Source organism: Taeniopygia guttata, chromosome 4, assembly GCF_048771995.1.
Source record: "Taeniopygia guttata chromosome 4, bTaeGut7.mat, whole genome shotgun sequence".
In the NCBI taxonomy this organism is placed as follows: Eukaryota; Metazoa; Chordata; class Aves; order Passeriformes; family Estrildidae; genus Taeniopygia; species Taeniopygia guttata.
In genome coordinates, this window is record NC_133028.1 from 73,461,473 (window position 1) to 73,482,088 (window position 20,616).

Here is a 20,616-nt window from a genome sequence, read left to right on the forward strand (position 1 = left end):
CACAGGACAAAAAGAGATAACAACAATCTTTTACTTCATGCGTCTATTATCTAATCTTTCTTGTTGAGATGATAAAATTTGAAAAATACTGTTTCAGTTTATGCCTGAACCTCTAGTTCAAGTTTCTGCCCTGGCAGGTGGTTGAAGACATTTCCAAGGAAATGGAAAGAAAGCTTTCTACGAGATATCTCACTAGGCTCTGAGCTGATAAATCTCTGCTCTCTCCTGCTACAAGGGCAAACAAGTTCACCAAAAGAACTCCAGCTCTTATTCCCAACAGAAACACAAAGCTTCCAACAGTTCCCCCCCTTACAGACAAGAGCCAGAAGAGCTCAAATCTCTCTTCGACTTTAATCACAAGTTCATATCAGACAGGTCATCAAGAGAGTTTGTTCAATCAATGGAAAATTTCTGAAAACTCCAACATTTTAAAGTTTTTTTTTTCCACATTTCAGCCATAACTGTTCAAAATATAAATCAGTATATGAAGCATTCACAGCTGGTCTTGTATAACATGATCGGGCAAATGGTCCTCTACAATAACACCTACTAACTCTAAACAGTCTAGGAAAAAAACAGAAGCAGTTAAAAGGATGTATTTTACCGAATATCATTATGCAGATACTTAGTTCCTCAAAGCATTAAATTGCATTAATAAGCCTACTTCTTGTTAGAGACACTTTATTTGAAGACAAACACACTGATGGGCATATATATTCTAAAAATGCAGAAAAAGAGGAAAAGGTTGAAAAGAAAAAGCTCTCAGCAGGAAGCATTACTAGAGGAGGGCAGATGGGAAGAATATACATGTGGCAAGAGGTCTGCAATGCACATACTGTTGTGTGCCAACTGCAATAGCACCCCAGTGTAGTGACATTCAAAATTACTTGGGTTTAGCAAAAGTGAATTAAAACCATCAGGAACATGCTTGTACTATTCAGGACCTTCTTTCAGCTGCTCTTTGCCTAGCACCCAAAAGCCCCAGTGTGGGATAAATTAAATCTTCCGAGGAATACTTCTGTTCTGAAGGGTACTGTCATTGGACCTCAGTGGGAATTAGACTTCAGCAAACCTTTACACTCAAGAGGATCAAATCTGTCATGCTTAGAACAGCAGGTATTACTACTCTTCTACATTAAAAAAGGGATTTAAAAGTAGAAGAGTCATTGGTATCACATGCTGTGCATTGATCACTAGCATCCACTACACTTTCCTGAAACTTAATGAAAGTAGAAGAGTTTCTAAGGAGAACATCCACTTTATCCCACCAGCATACAAAGAGAGAAGCAAAGATAAAGTACTAGTGTGAGAATGCAAAATTAAGTTGTGGTTTGGAAAAGGAAGGCAACAACCTTCATCCACAGGGAGGTTTTTGAACACATTTGCCCCATTTGCATTTCTTATTTTTTAAAATGTTTGTTTCATTTTGCAAGACCACTGCACCCCAGGCTTAAGAATCTGTAAATTCCATATGTACACCTTTACAAAAATACCAAAAGCTGGAAGAAATTTGGTTATTTTTTCCTTACACACCTTTATAAATCCCATTTAAAATTTGTATTACATAGAGAACTTAGTCTAGCATAGTCTAACCTTTGGTTAGTTTGAAACCTCAGACAAACTTATGTGCTTATTCATACCAGCAACAAGATTTGCTAATTACTTGTCTTACAGAATATTTTACTCAGTTTTCATTTAATTTATACTTGTTTTGGAGATTTAATTGGATGACAGATTTTAATTAGGCAAATGAAAAATTAAGGTTCATGTTTAAACTTCAGTTTCTGGAGACAAAAAATTATCTTTTCAACAGTTTCTGGCCTTTACAGAGAAGACTGTGCAACCCGCTTAGATCAGACAAAAAAAAAAAAAAAAAAAAAAATCAAAGCACTAGCCCAAAAAAACTCAGGAGGCTTAAGAGAAAAATATGAATATCATATTTTTAAATCTCTGCTTCTATCCTGAAACACAATAAAACAACACTCTGGTACATAATCTACTATGTTTACTAAGGCAGTCAGAAGTTTAAGAAATCACCTGTTATTCCCACAAAATGCCCCTGGATTCAAGTCAATAAACCTTTATCTAGTTCATATTCTATCATCACCAATGAGCAGACTGACACAGTCCACTCTCATGGCTCCCTTGTCCCTCTGGGTTTTATTTTGTTTATTAAAACTGAATGTCTTATTAAGACAGCAGGGAGTACACAATTAGCTAGAGAAAATATCGGAAAAAAATATAGAGACACTCTTTAATTTATATGTCAAAGCTTTACATAGATATGTTATAGGTCTTGGGACACTGATTTTAAAATTTACTTACCATTCCTAAGTCGACATGGGACACTGATTTTAAAATTTACTTACCATTCCTAAGTCGACATTCACGTGTTCCTTGTAAAACCATCTTGGAGAGCATATCTCATTACAGCTTGTGACACAAGTTATGCTCTCCCAGTAAACCTGGGGAAAAGAAAATATACCCCAAAGAACAGCAAAGTAATAAAATCTGACATTAAGAAAAAACTTATCATTTAAAAAAATCTAATAATGGCTCCTAGCACTTTTTAATAAAAGATCCTCAACTGCAGCATCTTGAGAAACATGACTTGTTTTAATTATTTATTGAGAGTTGATGTTTTTTTGAAAGCAAATGCAATTATATCCTGACACTTTAATCACTATCAGTTTGTTTTGTTCACCTGATACTGCTAAGAGGAAGGTTACCTTCCTGTGGAAATTCTGACATTTCTGTAATTGGTTTTGCAACCACTCCAAGAGACTGAATGCATTCCTTTTATTAAAATTGTGCAAAAATTGGAGTTATGATATTATTAAGATTGATGGCCAACATCACCAATAACCAAAATCTCAGACAGAGGTAATTTTTTTTTCCTGTTAGACACAAGCAATATATAGGATTTGGGCATCAAAATTTCCACTGACACAGCCCCTTAACAAACCCATTGAAATCAATCCATTAACCAGACAAAAAGAAATTAAGGAAAAAATAATCAAAAACTAGCAAATGAAAGGCTCATAGGATGGGAAAAAAACTCTGCTCCACAGTAATAAAATGGAATTTTGCTAAATTTAGCCATTAGGTTAGAGGTTTGTTTGCCAATTGGTCAAAATCAAGAAACACTCTAATGATACTCTTAACAAACTTTGTGCCAAGCTTGGGCTAGTTTCACTACTTAAAGCATTTCAGAATATTTAGTAAGACATTCAGCTGAACTAAATATCTAGCTTCAAAATAAAGTTAACTAGCTCAGCAGAGATTCGAACTTTGTTAATCCATATTTGTGTGATGAACTTGTTTACCACCCATCAAGGAGCACTACACACGCAGCTGTAAGAGAGGAAGAGGAGAGAAAAGGAAAAAATGGAAAGCAACAGAACCATACCATTGCATTTTTTAGGCTGACTTCAGTACCCATGTAACTGCACTTTCATCTTTTTATTGGCCTGTCCAGGGACTTTAAACACACTAAATTATTCTGCAAGTGAGAGATGGTTCCCAGGTCACTTAGAACAGACCTGAAAGTGTCTTGGCCATGGTTCACAGCACAATTTTCAATGGGACTGGTGCTCTGACTTAGTGCATCTATGAAGGCTCACCCAGCTCCTAACCAGAGTGGAGGAAGCTCAGGAGAGGATCCCTTCCATGCTTTTTGAAGAGAAAAAAAAAGCTCACAGGGTCAAGTGAAGCAGATTAAATGCTATGACATTAAGAACAGACACACTTCCTTTCCCCCTCAAAGTTCCACCACACCTTTGTACAATTCAACCAAACATTAAAACACCAAACCTTTATCTGTGCCAGACCTATATTAGGTTACATTCAAGGCTTACCCAGGTCAACCAGTAGAGGAGAAAGCAATCAGGAGCTGCAGGAAATTGGATAGACCAGGTGTTCAAACAAACTCCAGCTTCCTAAAAGCAGGCAGAGTATGAAGAGTCAACAGGTACAACAAATAGCGCTAAATGGAGAGTTATTTTAAGTTCTCTTTGTGGGATTTGGAGATAAGCAAGGAAAACATAAATTCATGAATCTGTCAATGACAGAGCCTCTCTAAACAATCCAAACTGTATGAACCTTCAAAGTGATTTGAAGGTTCATGCCGTTAATACAGTTCATACATTAAAGTAGCAATAGGTATTTTGAAGAGAAAGGTATACTTGCTAAAATTATTCCCCAAGGTGCATCAATACCTCGCTTTGTGCCCTCAAAGCTTTCCAAGTGTCACAGTTAGTAAATGATGCTGAGAATTATGGCCTTCACTTCCTGCTTGGGATAAAAACATAAAGAGCTGAGGATGTGCAGAATACAAGTTCAGTAGTGAAATTAGACAATACACTAGAAGAACCCATCAAAAGTTATTAAAACTGGACCTTGCAAAATAGATAAATACAAATCTACTGCCCCTTGATTTGAAAAAAAGACCCTCCTCAGATTGCCATGTCAACTTCTCAAACTACTTTTTTCTCTGGGTCACATATGAGACTTGAATCAAAGAAATCTTGGCTTGCAGTCCTTAGGCTGCATCGGTCTGAAGGGGCACCTTTTTCAATATTAAGTGTACAGTATGCCTAATTTTGGAAGTTAATCCCTCTTAAGAGAGTGTGTGTGGTTTCCCATAAGGACATAATGCACCAATATACACTTTCTGTGTCCACCATCCTTCACTGCATTAGCTTGCAAGCAACTTGCTCAGCTAAATTACAGCATCCCACTCATTTTCTAGTCCTCATGCTGTGAGAGATGAAATAACACTTTGCTGCAGCCAAAGAAATGATTATTGAGTAAAAGAATGAAAGCTGTTGGCTGCCTATCTGCTGTTATCTATGATTTGGACGTGTTCTGGCTGATCTGCTGGGCGCTGCTCTGAGCTGGGAGAGGGGCAGGGTTGAAGAGAGGACCAGAAAGGAAGGAGGATGAGAAGGGAGACAAAAGCAGGCAGTCAGGAGAGAACGTAAATTCCTGATACGTATCTGTTGCCGTGCGAGACCGGCTCCGGGCGGACGCCTGCGGCATGGCGAGGAGGGGACGAGAGGCGGCGGCCGCTTTCCCCCTTCGGCTCTGCGAGGCTCCGTCCACGCGGGAACAGACGAAATGGCGACACAGGGCTCGGGTGCAGACACGTGCTTATTGTGTGAGCGTGTTCCCGAAACGCCGGGGCACCGAGCGGGGCTCTCAGTTATAGCCCGTGCCGGGGGCGGGGGGGAACCTCATCCGCGGCCAATGGGCCGGGAGGCAGGGGACAGGGGCCGGGAAACCCCGGGGACAGCCATGGGAACGGCCCGGACCGCATGGTGAGGGGGAAGGACAAGGGAACGCACGGTCGGGACAAAGGACCGCATGGTGAGGGGGAGAGATAAGGGAACGCAGGACAAAGGGGGAACGCGCGGGAAGGGGGGAGAGGCAATGGGGGAGAAAGAAGAGAAAATTACAAATCCTACACCTATCCAATGGAAAAGGGGACAGGAACCACCCCTGGCTGGGAAAGGGTATAAAAAGTTGTCATTTTGTTGCGGTCTGTCTGTGTTCAGCTCATGGAGGAGAGACAGGGACTGGGCTCTGCTGACTCATCGTAAGAAAACAATTTTCTTTTCCTTCGAAGACTTTGTCCCCACTTCACTGTACCAAAAGTTGAGTTTATTTCTAACAGTGCAAATAAGATTTTTCTTAGCACCTGCACTACATACATTCTAAACATGCACAACTGATAAAAGTTCAATTGTGAAGTCATTCTTAAAGTTAATTTAGCCTATGGATACACAGCTTTCCACTGAAGTTTGACCACTCCTCCTCAAGAAAAAAGGCAAAAATCCTCCTTAGCAGAAATTGTAGCCACAGCTTGCACTGAAATCAAAATGTAATTTTTTTTTCCTACTTACTTATTCACATAAACCTTACGCCATCAGATTTATCTAAATACGTTATCAGGTTTGATATAGGTAAATTTTTCATTCTACCTTTTCACTTTTGAAGAAAACTTTATAATATATTTTATTGGTACTCTTATTAGATGATTGTTTTCCAGGTGCAGGTCATGCATTGCCATTGCTTTCAGGATTTCCAGGCCACCGGTTCCTGATGTGAGACAGTGATCTCAGAAGATGACTCACAGAGAGGTAAAACAAAATATCCTGACAATGCCAAGAAATACTTATTCTAAATTAAATATTGTTATGGTACTCTGTCAAGTGTAAACCACTACATCCAATTGCAATAAATATTGATGTGTACCTGTTCACCTGATTTAGATGAAAGATTCTCATGAAAGCTTATTTCCTCTGTTTGCTAATGCACCAAAACATGAGAACCATCTGTTTATTCCCAGCTGCATAGTGTGAAATATCTAGGTCATTCACCTGCATGCTATTCCTTAATTACATAGCTCTTGATATTCCCAGGGAAAGAATATATTCCAGTGTAATCAAAGAAGTACAGTGCATAAGTAATATACATTGATGAGCTGCAGTGGAAAGGTTATCCAGTCTGATAGAAACTTTAACTTAAAACAGAGATCAGAATAACATGTGGATGTCTTCTAAAAGGGGAAAAGCCACACAGCTCTCTGTTTACACGTGTACTTTTCATCTCAAAACTCTCCTATCATAATATGAAGAATGACATTAATTTATGTGTTTCACCAATGACTTTTTATATTCATTATCTTCTAATACCTAAATAACACAGATCAACATAATGAAATTAGTGGCATTAATGACATTAAATTATTAAGTGGTAACTCAATGCACGGTGTAGAAACTGTACAAAATGGGCAGAAAATGTACAAAACTTTCAAGAGTTGGAGTTGATGACCCTTGTGGGTACCTTCCAACTTAGAATATTCTGTGGTTCTGTGTGAAAAAGCAAACTGACAAGAAAGTATTTTTTTATACAGCTATCAGTATTTTAAATGTCTACTATACCACCACCCATTTCTATTAACTGCTCTGTTCCAAAGACACAAAAAAGCTCAGAGCAGAAACATTCCCCACTCAACTCTTTTGCATAATTTTGGCTTTTTAAAATGACAGCACTCACACAGTCAAACTATGATAACATAAGTAGAGAAATAATCAAGATACTGACCACTGCCAGAAATGGAACACAGTCACAGTCTTACTTCAAACCACAAATCTCTTAAAATTTAAGTTTGCCCCTCAACTATCTGATCCAAAGCTATTTCTGTAACACTTCTGGTTCAGCTCAAAGAAGGATAAGGCCTATTTTCTAGATGTACTTCAAAGTTAGCCCAAGCTGATGGAAGCCTTGAGAGAGCAGTACTTCTTTTCCTTTTTCCTTTTTTAATCAGTGTGATGATGATTTCAATCTGTCATGTTTAACAGATTATTTCACTGCAGTTGTCGAACACTTTTTTTTATATATATTCTTCTATATGAAGATTTTTTTTACCTTCCCCAAGTTCAACTTATCCAGAAATCAAAAGACCATGTGTGTTTTCACACTGAATTTTCCTTTTTTGATGCACTTGCTGAATGTCTTACCCACAGTATATAATTGTCATGTTTTAATTGCTACACTGACTACAACCTAGGTATTAATAACCCCTACAATCGCCATTTCCTTAACTCTGTAAAATAATGTCACATTAAAAGAATCTAACACACATTATTTTCTTTCTGAATTAATAATGATCCTGATGCCTTACATTTAAATTAAATTTGCACAAAATCAGTTCACAATATTAAGTTAGGAGTGCATATTTATTATTACGGTGACACTCTACAGACAGATTCACGAGAAATTTTTTACTGAGAGTAATAATCCCAAGAAGGGCAAGCAATTCACAGGCACTAGACAGTCCTGAATGAGGGGCTACAGCCTCAATTATGCCTTGAGGGTGTTTCCAACTCCTGTGATGGGAAAAGCATAATTTTGCTTTAACTACTTTTAGGAAAGAGACTTTAGGAAGAAGCTGCTTATAGGTTAAAGACTGATGTTTTTTCCGAGCTAGTTTCCCAGTGGTGTTTGGAGGAGGGAGGGAAGAATTAAAAAAAAGAAGGGGAACTGCATCAGAAGATGGAACTTTGCACTGCCCACAAGAAAACACAAAATAGTGAATATACAGCAATCACCTGTGCTCTAGGCAGTTTTCTGTCAGCCCTGAACAGACAGGAAGGGTGGAGGCTCCCCTAATACAATCATGCCAACCAGATTCCCATTCTGATTTAAAGCAGCAAGAATTTATTTTTCTTCATTGATTTTTGTCAAGACCTCAATAGACAGTGAAATTTCATCCTCCTCCTCAAATTTAACACTTAGTTGCTACAAATGTTTTCCTACATCAAAAAACTAGTAAAATAATATAATGATATTCAGCTATGTTTTTCAAAGTACGCTTCTAACAGTTACTGAAGTAGTATTTATGCCATTGGCATAGCTGTGTCTTTTACTAGAGGCAGCTGCATATACTACCATCTTTTAATGCAAGAAGTTTCCATGTTTATGATATTTTATGCAAGACATTTCATAGTTATGGAATGCAATCAGTAGACTTCTTTCCTTAAAAGGCTTTTAAAAAATTGCATATGCCTCAAAAGAAATTATGCTGTATCTTGTCACAGATTTATGCATTATGGTAGCAGCCATTTAAGATCCCTAAAAAACCACCTCCCTCAATATCCATGAGCAAAACACAGAAGTTAAAAATTCCAGTACCAAGGAAAACAAAAATGTTTAGTGCTTGATCTATGGAGATTAAAAAAAATTCCATCAGATTCCGAAAGTATGATTTTGAACATGATAAAAGTGTAAAATCTTGAATGGATTACTTCTATCATTGCTCCCCCTATTCTTAGTGGATTTATTGAAGGGCTTTTCTTTTCAGGCTTCAACTACATACTAATGTGGAGTTGCATTAACAGGAATTCTGGTGTGCAACCTTCAGCTGGCCAGTTGCACTAATTCATTTATCAGTCTCGCCCTCCTGCTGAACCCAAGCAAGCCCACCTGTGCAGAACTATCTGTAGGGCATAGAAAATCAAACATCAGGTTATGAGTGAATCCTCTTTCTTTGGAAAAATCTCAAAGGAAAAGGGTTCCCCATGTTGCCTTACTTGGCTTCAGGAGGGCAGCAGCTGATGTGAAGAATGTTTCCTTCAGCAGCGGGTAAAAACCAGCTCCCAGCTGAATTTTACTTTCCCTTTTTCAAAATTCTTTCCTCCACGTGTCACATCACTCACAGGCTTACCAAGGCATGGCTGACCAAGCTCACCCCTCCCATCAACCCCATTAGAGATCTACAAATAACAGGCTAAGGTCCATCTGCCCAAAATAGGAAGGTTACTGAAAGAGATTTCAGAACCTGAAATAACTAAAAGGTCTTGCACCATGATAGCAGGCTGCTTCAGGATGCCATCCATGAGAAGTACAGAGCCCAGAACATTATTTGGAAGGCAGGGGGAGCCTGAATACAGGTCATGCTCAAGGAACCAACTTGAAAGTCTTGTAAGCACCTAATCAAGCCAGAAATTGCTTCCCTGGTGTCAGCTCAGATGGAAAAAGATCATCACCCCAAATAACTAGTTGGAGGTATATTTCTACACAATGACAACTTTAAAGCAACACACATATAGAACAACATGAGTCCAAAAACTCTGCCCTGCAGGATTTCTCAGAGGACTCTGACTAGACTAGGAAAATATCCTATCCATGAAATTATGTTTACCACATGAAATGAAGTGAGTATGAGATACTTTGTACATTCTTGAGAAGATTGGGAATGACTATTGGAAACAACTTCTTGGAAGAAATAAAAGAAATAAAAGAAAACCAGTTGCAGGGAAGGAGCATTTACACATGAACTATTAACACATTAAAGTCACTCAGAGTTCTGAAAATGTCTGAATGCCAAATGAAACACTTCTGAAACAGTAATACTGTTCAATGTATACTGTAACAGTTAAAAAAGCAATAAATTGCTAATCTACATAAGAAAGGGAGTAGAATAAAGTGAAAGATTGCATAAAGCCATCACAAAATCAAATTTGTATTCAATTGGTATATTGTGTTCACTTCAAGGGTCTTCATTTCAAAAGGAGCACATGATAGCTGATTATTTCAGAGACAAGCAAAAGATGTAATCAGATGTGCTTAGTCTCTATATCCGAGTGACAGGGCAAGGAATAACTTCTGAATTATAAAAAACTGACTTAAAATATAAATAGTTTAATTACTACAAACCTTTTCTTGAAAAAGAGGCCCAGTCAGACAATTTTTTTAAAAAAGAAAATGCAAAATTTCTCTTTATCTTCCCTTTACATATAGCAATTAGTCTGTGAAAGTCATTGCTACAAGGTTATGACCTAAATAGGAACTGCAGAATACATCAATGCTTAACGTTAATTTTTGTAATCAGTTAGCAGTAATGACAAACAGTAACTTGTGAGGTCAGCCTTGTCAACTCGTGAGTCTTTCTTCTTTTTGTCTTTTGGAGGAATGCTTTTGAAACTCTATTTTCCTCTTTCATTTTAGCTTTTCTCTCTCATCACCTTTTTAAGCCATATGTGGAGGGAAAATATTTTAATACTCAAGTTTCAGTTAAGAAGCCCAAACATGACTAAGGAAGTTTTTAGGTTTATTGTTGTCCCAAGCATTTTTTAACATCTATAGATACATACACATACATTGGATTTATTGATTGCAGATTTACCTTCATTATTAAATTTCCTGGGGTGGAAGCAGGATGTCTTCTCTCAAGAGACCATTTTTTTCCCACACAATTATAATTTTACAGTGGGCACTGCATATAAAAGAGATGATTTTATATAACATTCGTACCAGAAACACACCCTTTACTGCACATATTTCTTTTCCTCCAGGGATAATGTATTTAAGCCTCTCTAAACGTCCTTAACTATCCCTGGACAGAAGCTACAAAATTGAATCCAGAAAACACAGAAACAAAGCTGAATTTTTAAAATAAGAGCGAATGGATTGTACTTTCACTAAAGAAAAGTCTTCATTTACACCTGATCCAGTGTTTAATTTTGAACTCATCTTCCCTCTCCTCTTCAGAGGAACATGCTTCATTCATCTCATTACAATATATTGCCAAATTATCCAACTTTTTTTTTTTCCAGTTCAACCAGTTTTTCAGTTGAAAGTGATTATCTGCCTTTCCCTTTAGTTTGCTTTTTTTTTTTTCCTTTAGGAGGCTAATTTTTCCCCTAGTTGGCATAAGAAATTAGTCTACCTTTTCAACTGGGAATTATCTCTACTTAACAGAGAAGACAGTGTCCAGCCTATATAGAACTTTATATGAACTACATAAAATAAAGCCATACAATATGGAGCATAAGGTTTTAAAGCAGAAATATACCTTAATATATTACTTCATGTCAAAAGTAACAAAGGTATTTTAGTAACTAAGAAGTGTGAGAGGAAACAAAATAAGCCCAACCAAATTTAAGTTTTTGTTTACATTCTGATAAAGGACTGTGAACAGATATTTTAGTTGCTTTTAGTGTTAACAAACAATAATACTCCATACTTAAGCTGGAAAAAAAAGGGTTTTAGAAATAGTCAGGAGTTATCCTACCAATTTTCACACTAGCTGGAGTCATAAGCTATGATTTTGATCTAGTTTAATTTTGAGGGATTCCTAACAGAGCTCATCAGGACAGTAATCTAAAATACTGCATGATCTTTAAGGTCCCTTCCAACCCAGCCCGTTCCATAAGTGTGTGAGGTAGCTTTGTGAGAAGGCAAGGCATCGTGGCTTAACTGAAGCCTGGTTTTCAGCTGGGAGGGGGGGGAAAGGGTCCCTTAGGGACTTGTTGAAGCCAGTCAGCTGGCTAGTTTAAGAAGAGCCAATCAGTTGACTCACTTTAAAGATTGACACCTGGTTAAATCACTTATTAAAAAAAAAAAAAAGAAAAAAAGGCGAATGCCCCTGTGGAACAGCGCATTTAAAAATGAAGAAAGGCTGGGAAAAGCCCACATGACTTCCGGTTTTTGAACAGGCCGGGGCAGCCCCCACGAGGCCCAGGTGGGATTTTCAGCCCCCGGAGCGGTGGTGGGCGGCTTCGGAGCCCCTCACCGGGGAGATCCCAGTGGGTGGCAGCACCAGGAATGGCCCCACAGTTGGTGCTGGGAGCAGCCCCAAAGCTGAGAGAGGTCGGGGCCAGGAGTGGCCCCAAAGCCACAGGAGGCCCGGGCCTGGAGTGGCCATGTGGCCGCCACCGTCCTAAACCAGGAGCAGCCGCGTGGTCGGGCGGTCGGGATCGGAGCGGCCAGGACAGCACCGCATGGCCACGGCTATCTTGGCATGACTCAATAGACTTTGCTCAGCTGCTTTTAGCGCTGTGCTGTGTACTGAAGGGCAAAAGCAGCAGCAGCAGTTTTTTCTTTCTTTGTCCTGAAGGGAAAACGCAGGATGGCACCGGCAGCCAGCGCGGCTTGTGCAGTGCCAGCGAGAACAACGTGGTCAGCAGCAAAAGACAGCAGTTCCTCGATTGTGGAGCATGGGTGAGTTCAACCATTCAGCAGTACAGAACTGTATAAAAACTCTTTCAATTGAGAAAGCTTGAGAACAAATTAATTTAAGAACACTGATTCTCTCCTGGATCAGGAAAAAGAAACGGTGAAGACACATAGAGGCAACAACACGGAGCTCTAAGGTCAGTGAAAAAGGAGTAAAAATTCTAGACAGGAGGAGATTGAGGAGCTACCTTAGTCTTAGGCTGAAATTCTTTTTGTAAGATTATAGAGAAGATATAATTGATACATGAGACTTTTTTCCGCTGTAACTCATAGAAATGCGTTGGGGGAATGTTGAGTTCTAACCCAACTGTGAGCTAAAGCACCAGTATTGAAGCAAGTAGATGTTGTTTTAATCCAGTGAGAAACTTGAACAGAGAGAGATGAGAAACTTTGCTCCTGGGATAGTAATAGCAAAACCTCTGTTCCCAGAGACAGATGAAGAGAACTTTTTTATTTTGTGCTAGAACTGCTCATCCTTAAAATAGCACCCCAATAAGTTGACACGGCCCACGAAAGCAGCTGTGGGAAAGCTGCAAAGCATGAGAAGGACTTTTCACACTGCAAATAGACTTTCCTTTCCTGGGTGGCTGATGTGCTGTGACATTAAGGCCATGAGAAAACTGTTTCTTATGGAAAAGTCTCCATAGCATAGCAAGAGGGACTCCTCTCTCTAAGTAGATTGAAGGAGGTGGTAAACTGATTGAAAGTCCCAAGTTCTGTCTTCTTACGTTTTCAGTGGAAAAGAAAAGAAGGTGTGGGATGGGGAGAAGTGTTCTGAGGGTTCATCCTGGATTTTTTTTCTTAAAGATTTTTCCTGTTAGTAAAGTTTTATTTGTACTCTTTAAAGTTTGTGCCTCTTTTACCTTCTTTCTCCTAATTCATCTCACAGCAGAAAAATGTGTAAATATATTCCAGTGAGTGCACTGGTGTTTAGGCAACACTGGACCCACTACGAAATTGGTGCATTAGCCAGGAAATTGAACAATTAGCAAACCAAAACCTCTACACGAGGCACTAAAAAAATTTAGGAAATTACTTTTGCTGTCAAATGCGTTAAATTGATGTACCTGAAACTGAAGGCTAGTATGTATTTGAGCACACAGTTTCATATTTAGTTAGAGTAGACAATTCTACGCTTTGCAACATGAGCCCGAGATCTCCGTTTAATGGCACTGGTTCTTACTCACTTTCACTACATTTTATTTAATATGATAGAATTCACTTGCTAAGGAGGCAGTTCATATTTCCTCAATGTTTTATATATCCTTCTCAAAGATTGACTTAGACACAGATTGTCTAAAAATAGCTCTTCTCAAGATCCCAAAAGCCCAGGCTTTTCACTGCAAAATACTGTTTACAAAATATTTCTGGCACTCTGAAAGAATTAGAGATTCTAATTTAAATTTTATGACACAGAAGCCAGAGGCAACATTAAGTTTCTTAGGTCTAGAAGGGACATCCAAATGCCATCACAAATTCTAATCATATGCTGCTGGGACATCTAATCGTCTGTATGTAAGTATCTTTTGGCAAGGAGAAAATCCTGAGTAAACATCACAACCTTCTTTTCACATCTGGCATGTCCAAATGGAGGATCACTTTTCAGTTCCTCTCACTTCCTGTCTTACTTTTATCTAAGTTAGATGGAAAATGTAGATACATCTTAGTCTCCTGACTGGCCAAGAGAAGACAGAGAACAAAAAACTGCCATGCACAAGGATTTCCAATCTCTGATCAACCTAGATCCAAATTTTAACCAGACAGGAAAATTTCAGTACCAGCTATATCTTAAAGAGTTTCCTCCATGTCTTGGTTTAGATAACCATTTCAGCAAGTGCTTAACACCAGCCTTGTCTCTGAACACTTGTATTTCTGCATCTTTGTAAAATGTTCAGATTTAAAAAGCAGCACACTCTTCCACATGCACACTGCTGCCTAGGCACCTAGCAAAACAAATTTTGATTTCAACACACAGGTTAATGCTTCCAATTAGATCAGGAACATACATAAACCTGAGAAATCAGCAGGTAGGTGACCTGCCAGCTCAGAGACAGTTTTATCGAGTATTGCATTGGTGAAAGGTTGATCATGGTCCCTTAGCCAGCTGCCTGCCCCTTCCCAAGCAGCCGTTCACCGACTCCAGCCAGGCCTCACAGGGAACCACTCTCCCCTCCCTCCACTGAAACCAGGCTGTCATTAAATCACGATGGACTGGCAGGTCTGTCCCTCCAGGGCAGGTACCTGGGCATTCCCACCCAGCCCAAGTGTGTACCAACCCACTGAGCTCCGTGTTTGCGGGGGACCCTCAGCGCCAAGATGGAGAGCATCCATGGGATGCCATTGGGGTCTGCAGAGTAGTGAAGTTTTCTAATAAATGTCTCTGTCACTCTCTTTTTCTCCCCCCACCTCTTCTCTATTTCTTTCTCTCTCCCTCTCTCTGTCTCTCTCTCTCATTTCATTTTAAATAACACCCATACTATTGATTTTGGTATATGGTCTCATTTGCATCTTAATTCGGACAGAGGCATCATTCTATAAATTTTCATAACGAGATCTTAATACCAATACTAAAATGCTCATAGTGTTTTATTTCAAGTATGGCAGGAACTGAGCATGTACCTTGATTAGTTCGGTGAGACTCCTACAATAGTTAGTGCTCTAATGTATTCCCTTCAACATGAAAAACCCACATAAATATGGGTTGTTAACACTTTTAAACCCAGTATCTCAGTATGCTATGCTTTTCTCAAATTCTCATGTCATAATATCGCATGATTACGAGCTGATTTAGTTTTGTTTCCATTTTAAAAATCTATTTACAGAATTTTGATTGAAGAAAAGTTTCAAAACTGAATTAACATATTCCCAAACACTTTTCACCTAAGTTCTTGCAAATGATGTATTCAAACACCTGAAAAGTTCTCTAGTGAATTTCATAACTGGAGAATGGACAACTTTCCTTGAACTGTGGTAATTAAAAAAGATTTCCCCTTTCCTCAACACTGTGGAAGTTAAAGAATTTCCCCTTTCCTCAGCACTTCTATGATTTTTGGGCAAAAAAAAAAAAAAAAAGAAAATTCTTTTGTCCTTTCAAGAGTAATACAAGAAAAAACTTGCCTGCATTTAAATTCTATTAAAATTAAAATATAGTATGACTCTAGTTTATTTGTACAATTTTATAGAGTCCTTCCTATGGAAAAATTACTTGGTGGATATCTTTCTTGGGGTTGACCTCAGATTTATTTCAGAATAGTTCCTTTCTCATTCCAGCAATTCAAGCTGGAGTCACAAGGTGCTTCTTCAGCTTCATTACAGCCGAGTGCCTTGGGGTTTTGTTCAGCACCAGTAACACTAGACTTGCTGGGTGCTTCATGGTCAAAAACATTTTCCAGGGTAGTCCAGGGACTTCATATCCAAACTCACTGGATTTCTGGCATTACCTGTTTAGGTATGCAAGGAAGTTCAAGGTCTCAAGAGGAAAAATGGATCCTTATCTGAGCCAAACAACTTTGCCAGATCTCTCCACATCCATGTCAGTGCCTAGGTTGCCAGGCCAGCTTTTTCTTACCTAATCAGTGAAGCCAGTCACATCGTGCGCTCCTGCAGGCTGTACTTGCTAAAATGTCTCAACCCAAAGTAGGATCTTTCCTCAGCTGAATGCTGCTGGAAATCCCTGTGCTCCCTTTAATGTCCTCAGCTTCCAATGAGATCCTCCAACTCAGACCTCTGGAAAACTTTTAAATCAAATTAAACATTGAAATGTGGGAATTAGAGAGATTTCATATTTGGTCCTACTGAAGAATGAACCACTTCTGAAATCTGTCACTAAATAATTTAGGCACAAAATTAATTAATGTAATCCAACACTTAATATTGATCTGCATGATTCATAAGTGACCTACAGTTTATGCTCGCTATGAATCAATAACTTTTAGCCTTTCACTTTCTATCTTTGAAGGGCTTGAATGGTTCCAACAGTTTTTGCTTACATCAAATGTCAAAACAAAACAAATAGTGATTTATCAAACTCTGTAGGCTCTTGTTTTTTCTTTTTGTATTTTCTGGTCTTTTTGTTTTCTATACATAAAAACAACATCAATAATTTCTATATAGTATAGATAAACCCTCTCTAATTTTCTTCCTTATTATGCTCCTTCTCTATAAATAAAAAGCTCTTAATTTTTACTTATCTTTCTATCATATGTACATACATATATATGGATGGAATTTTAAACAGTAGTTTGAAGTTATATATAGTAGGCAATATTAATGTATTTATTACTGTACCCTTAACTGTGTATTTTAAAATTTCTCTACCTATACTATATTCCATCCATAAACTTAGACCCTAATTTATTACAACTGCCCTTCAATACCTGCTGCTCTGAATTTACACCAGTTCTATAATTTTGCCAGCCCCCAAAACATCTTTGTATTTCCTTTGGTACCTAACTATATTTAAGGAACATGTGCCACTTAAAACATGTAGGTTTTCTGAGTTATCAGTCAGTATATGTAGTAAAGCATCTTAAAAAAGCAAAACAAAAACAAAACAAAGCAACCAACAACTACATGCCTGTATCAGCTGGTTTTGTCCTCAGAATGATGAATTACAGTCTTCAGATTTCATGCTGAGTCAGAGAATACATTTTGATTTACTACAGTATTCTCTTTTTATGTCCTAGTACACTGAATTTTGTCAGCATCACTCTTTCAGGCAGATGGGTATGTTTGTGCTTAAAGTGTAGGGGAAATTGCATGTAAATAAGTTTCTTCCTGATTCATTTTGATTCAGTGGACTCAAGAGGGGTACAAAATGCTTCTGGAGAGTCATGGCTCCCAGAAAGCAGGCTCATGGTTTACATGCTTGGAGGCACAGGTTCTCCAAGCACTGAAGGACCTCAGAACTACCCTTCAGAACACAGTGCAAAAACAAATTGGAAGTAGCAAAACAAGGCAGGATGCTAACAAACAGCTGAGCTCCACTTTGATTGAGAGCATCAAAAGCACCAGACTTTGTCACCAAATTTTCCCCCCAGAAGGAATTACCTGGAACTGACATGAGTATCTCTAATAATGCTATAGTATATACGACAGCTGAAAAACGTATTTGCTTTCAAACACATTCCTTATTCACATTTTCACACATGTTCTGAAAGACAGCTGAAGTTTCTAAGGCCACAGCTCTGAAGAGACTTAGACAGCTCCAGCTCTCAAACTGCCCAAGATCTAATTGCAAACGGAAGGCTTGAATCCAAAATTGGTTCCTTCAACTAAAGTAATGAGAGAGGAAAAAAGAAATCAGTGCACAAAAAATACCTATTGAAGCATTGGAACAAATGTCTCCTATCACATGAAAAACTATTTAAATAAGAATAAAAATATAAGGTATGAACAAGATTTAAAAATACTCCCAGAAATGCTGATCAACTCTAGTATTTGCTTCTTCATTATTGGACATATCAATCTCTTTTGTAAATTCAAGGGATTATTTTGAAGCAAATTGCAAAACATCACAGCTTTTAGGGTAAGAATTTATCTTATCTCCAAGATATGAAAAAGAGCAAACCTCTAAGCTCTCCATAGGTCTGCAAAAATTTGGCGTGCTAAAACCTTTGACAGTCATATTCATAAGAATTATGTCTCCATGTTACAAAATAAGAATTCTTCGGTGGGTCTTTTGTAGCAAAGATATTATAACAAGACAGTTAATAAATACAGTATGGACAGAAACTTGTCTTGAAGCACAACATCCTTTTCCCAACTAAAACTGTACTAGTAGGGTAAATCTCTAGTCCCTTCCCAATGAAGGACTCTGACAACACAACTGGTGCAACCTAGGCTGACAGCAAGTGCAGATATAACCTTGTGAATCTAAGCAAAAGACCCCACAATGTTTCAAATCCTCCATCTCTTTAGTGTATCATGCTAACGTGACTAGCTTGCTAATTATGAATCCAAGTGTCAAAGCATGGTGGGTTTGGAAAGGTGTTAAGGTCATTCTAGATCACTATTTGCAAAACATTGTTTTGTTCTGTTCAGGTTAAGATTCATTGGATCTTACTTGCAAGATGAAGTTCTCGCATGAGACTCATATTTTTGTTACTCAGATCCTGGAATTTACCACTTGAAAATAGAGAACGTTGGCCTGCATTGGCATAGCTTACCAGTTTTAACTATAACAATTATATCTGCTGGCTACTACAATAATATATAAACTATACTTGGCATCATACTATCAAAATCATTAAAAAAGCCCAATTAATTGTGAAGTGGTTCTTCCTGTCAGAAATCCAGGCTATCTGTTGAAGGCCAAGAATTCATACAAATTAAACTAATTCACATAAAGAACTGACATCAGGCAACAACATGTATTAATTAATGCATTGCTGGATTAGTATTTACTAGTGATACTTATTCATTCCTAAAGGAATTAACACTAACTCTCTATTAAATATCAGAGAAACCTCACACTTTGGGAACATAAGAAGATAAACATCATCTTTTTTAGGTTCTTTTTGGTTTGGGAATTCTCTGTTTATCTGTTCTTAACTGATGCCCATCTTTTCTTCAGATTCTTCTATGAGACCCTGCCAGAGATAGGCAACACATCTTCTTTTCTTATTAGCAAGCAAATTTTCTGGAAAGAGACCAAATGACATGAACCCTCAATTTGCTTTCCAATGCTATGCAATTCTCCCACTATTCAATTATACCCAGTCTATAAAGGATACAATAGTTTGTTGTTTGGTGTTTTTTTGGGCATTACTTCAGTATGTGCCGTTAACATCACAGTCTGTTAACAGAATGAGCAAGAAGACTGGTGCAACTACAAATAAATCAGTAGCAACAGTGGCCAGAATTGCTGTAACCCCAAAGTCAGAGAAAAGAGACCAAGCTTTGCAAAATTATTCACATTAAAGTTGGGCAATCAGAACTCCAGGCAGCCTTGCAAAGTGAGGCCTAAAAATTCATTTCATCCTAATCTGTCCTTAAAATTCTAGCCAGAGGAAGAAATTCAGGGGTACCTTTTCTGCAGAATAATACTATCATTTATTGTTCAGGCTGAGGAGCAAAGATACTGAAAATCCCTTTAAAACATGTGGAATAAAATCTTAGACTCCTTGAAGTTTCTAGCAAAATCTGCATGACAATTCATTGGACCAAGCTGCAATCAGTGGTCCTTTTTCCCAAACACTATGATTACAAACCTTCATTTTGCAAGGAAGTCTCGTAAAATATCAGTGTGTGATTCTTGCAGATATTTTTACATATATTGTAAGACTCATTCTCTACAGCACAGATTTTGATTATTACTATTTTTCCCCTCAAAATGAAATATTCAAAATGTTTGATGTTTTCCAGTGCACAACATCTCTAATGTTAAAGGCTGACGTACTTGGTAATTATACAGTTTGATCAGGTGAAAATGAAATAAGTGATAATACTGTAAAAATTATAATGGCAGTTATAATGACAACTATGAACTGAGCAGATCTTTGATCAAAGTCCAAAAGTTAATGAAATGTGCAGGCAAGACACAAGACAGATATGTGTAGAGAACAATTTGGGAGGAGGACAAGAAATTTTTACAAAAATTCTCAAAATGAAAAAAAACCCCAAAAGATAGAAGATAAGTGGCTTTGTCAAAGGGGGATGAGAAAGAGAAAATGAGAGGTTAATTATTACTCATGCAAGGTACGTAGAGGTAAGATGGATGATAAGGGAGATTAAAGTCTGGAATGTTAGATGCACAGCTGAGACTTTGAGACTATTAATTGTGAGTGGCTGCAGGAAGCTGGCCAGAGATGAGCATGAAGTACAGTGTGATAAATGAAGTACAGTGTGATAAAGCTGGCAGAGCTGTGCTCTGCTTGCTCTGCAAAGAATGATCTACAGGCAATGCCACCATCTGCCAGGCAAAGCCAGAGATCACGAACGGAAAACTTCATAACATTTTCACATCATTATTCTTCAAGAATCAGACACTATAAAACTGGTTAGAGTATGATAAAATATTTCACTGGAAATACAAGAGAGGATTCTGTTCAATGGGAATGGAGAAAATCCAGGTCACAGTGTGCTCCTGAGCTG

The 20,616-nt window shown here is 38.1% G+C and overlaps 1 long non-coding RNA gene across 1 annotated transcript in view; it reads left to right on the forward strand.

Annotated features, from left to right (window-relative positions):
* The first annotated feature begins 5,893 nt into the window (after positions 1–5,893).
* LOC115495146 (uncharacterized) overlaps positions 5,894–20,616 on the forward strand; it is a 36,586-nt gene continuing 21,863 nt past the window's right edge. Inside the window, exons 1-2 of the long non-coding RNA XR_003960294.4 lie at positions 5,894–6,140; positions 12,404–12,507. This is a non-coding gene — a long non-coding RNA (uncharacterized lncRNA). The remainder of the gene's footprint in view (positions 6,141–12,403; positions 12,508–20,616) is intronic.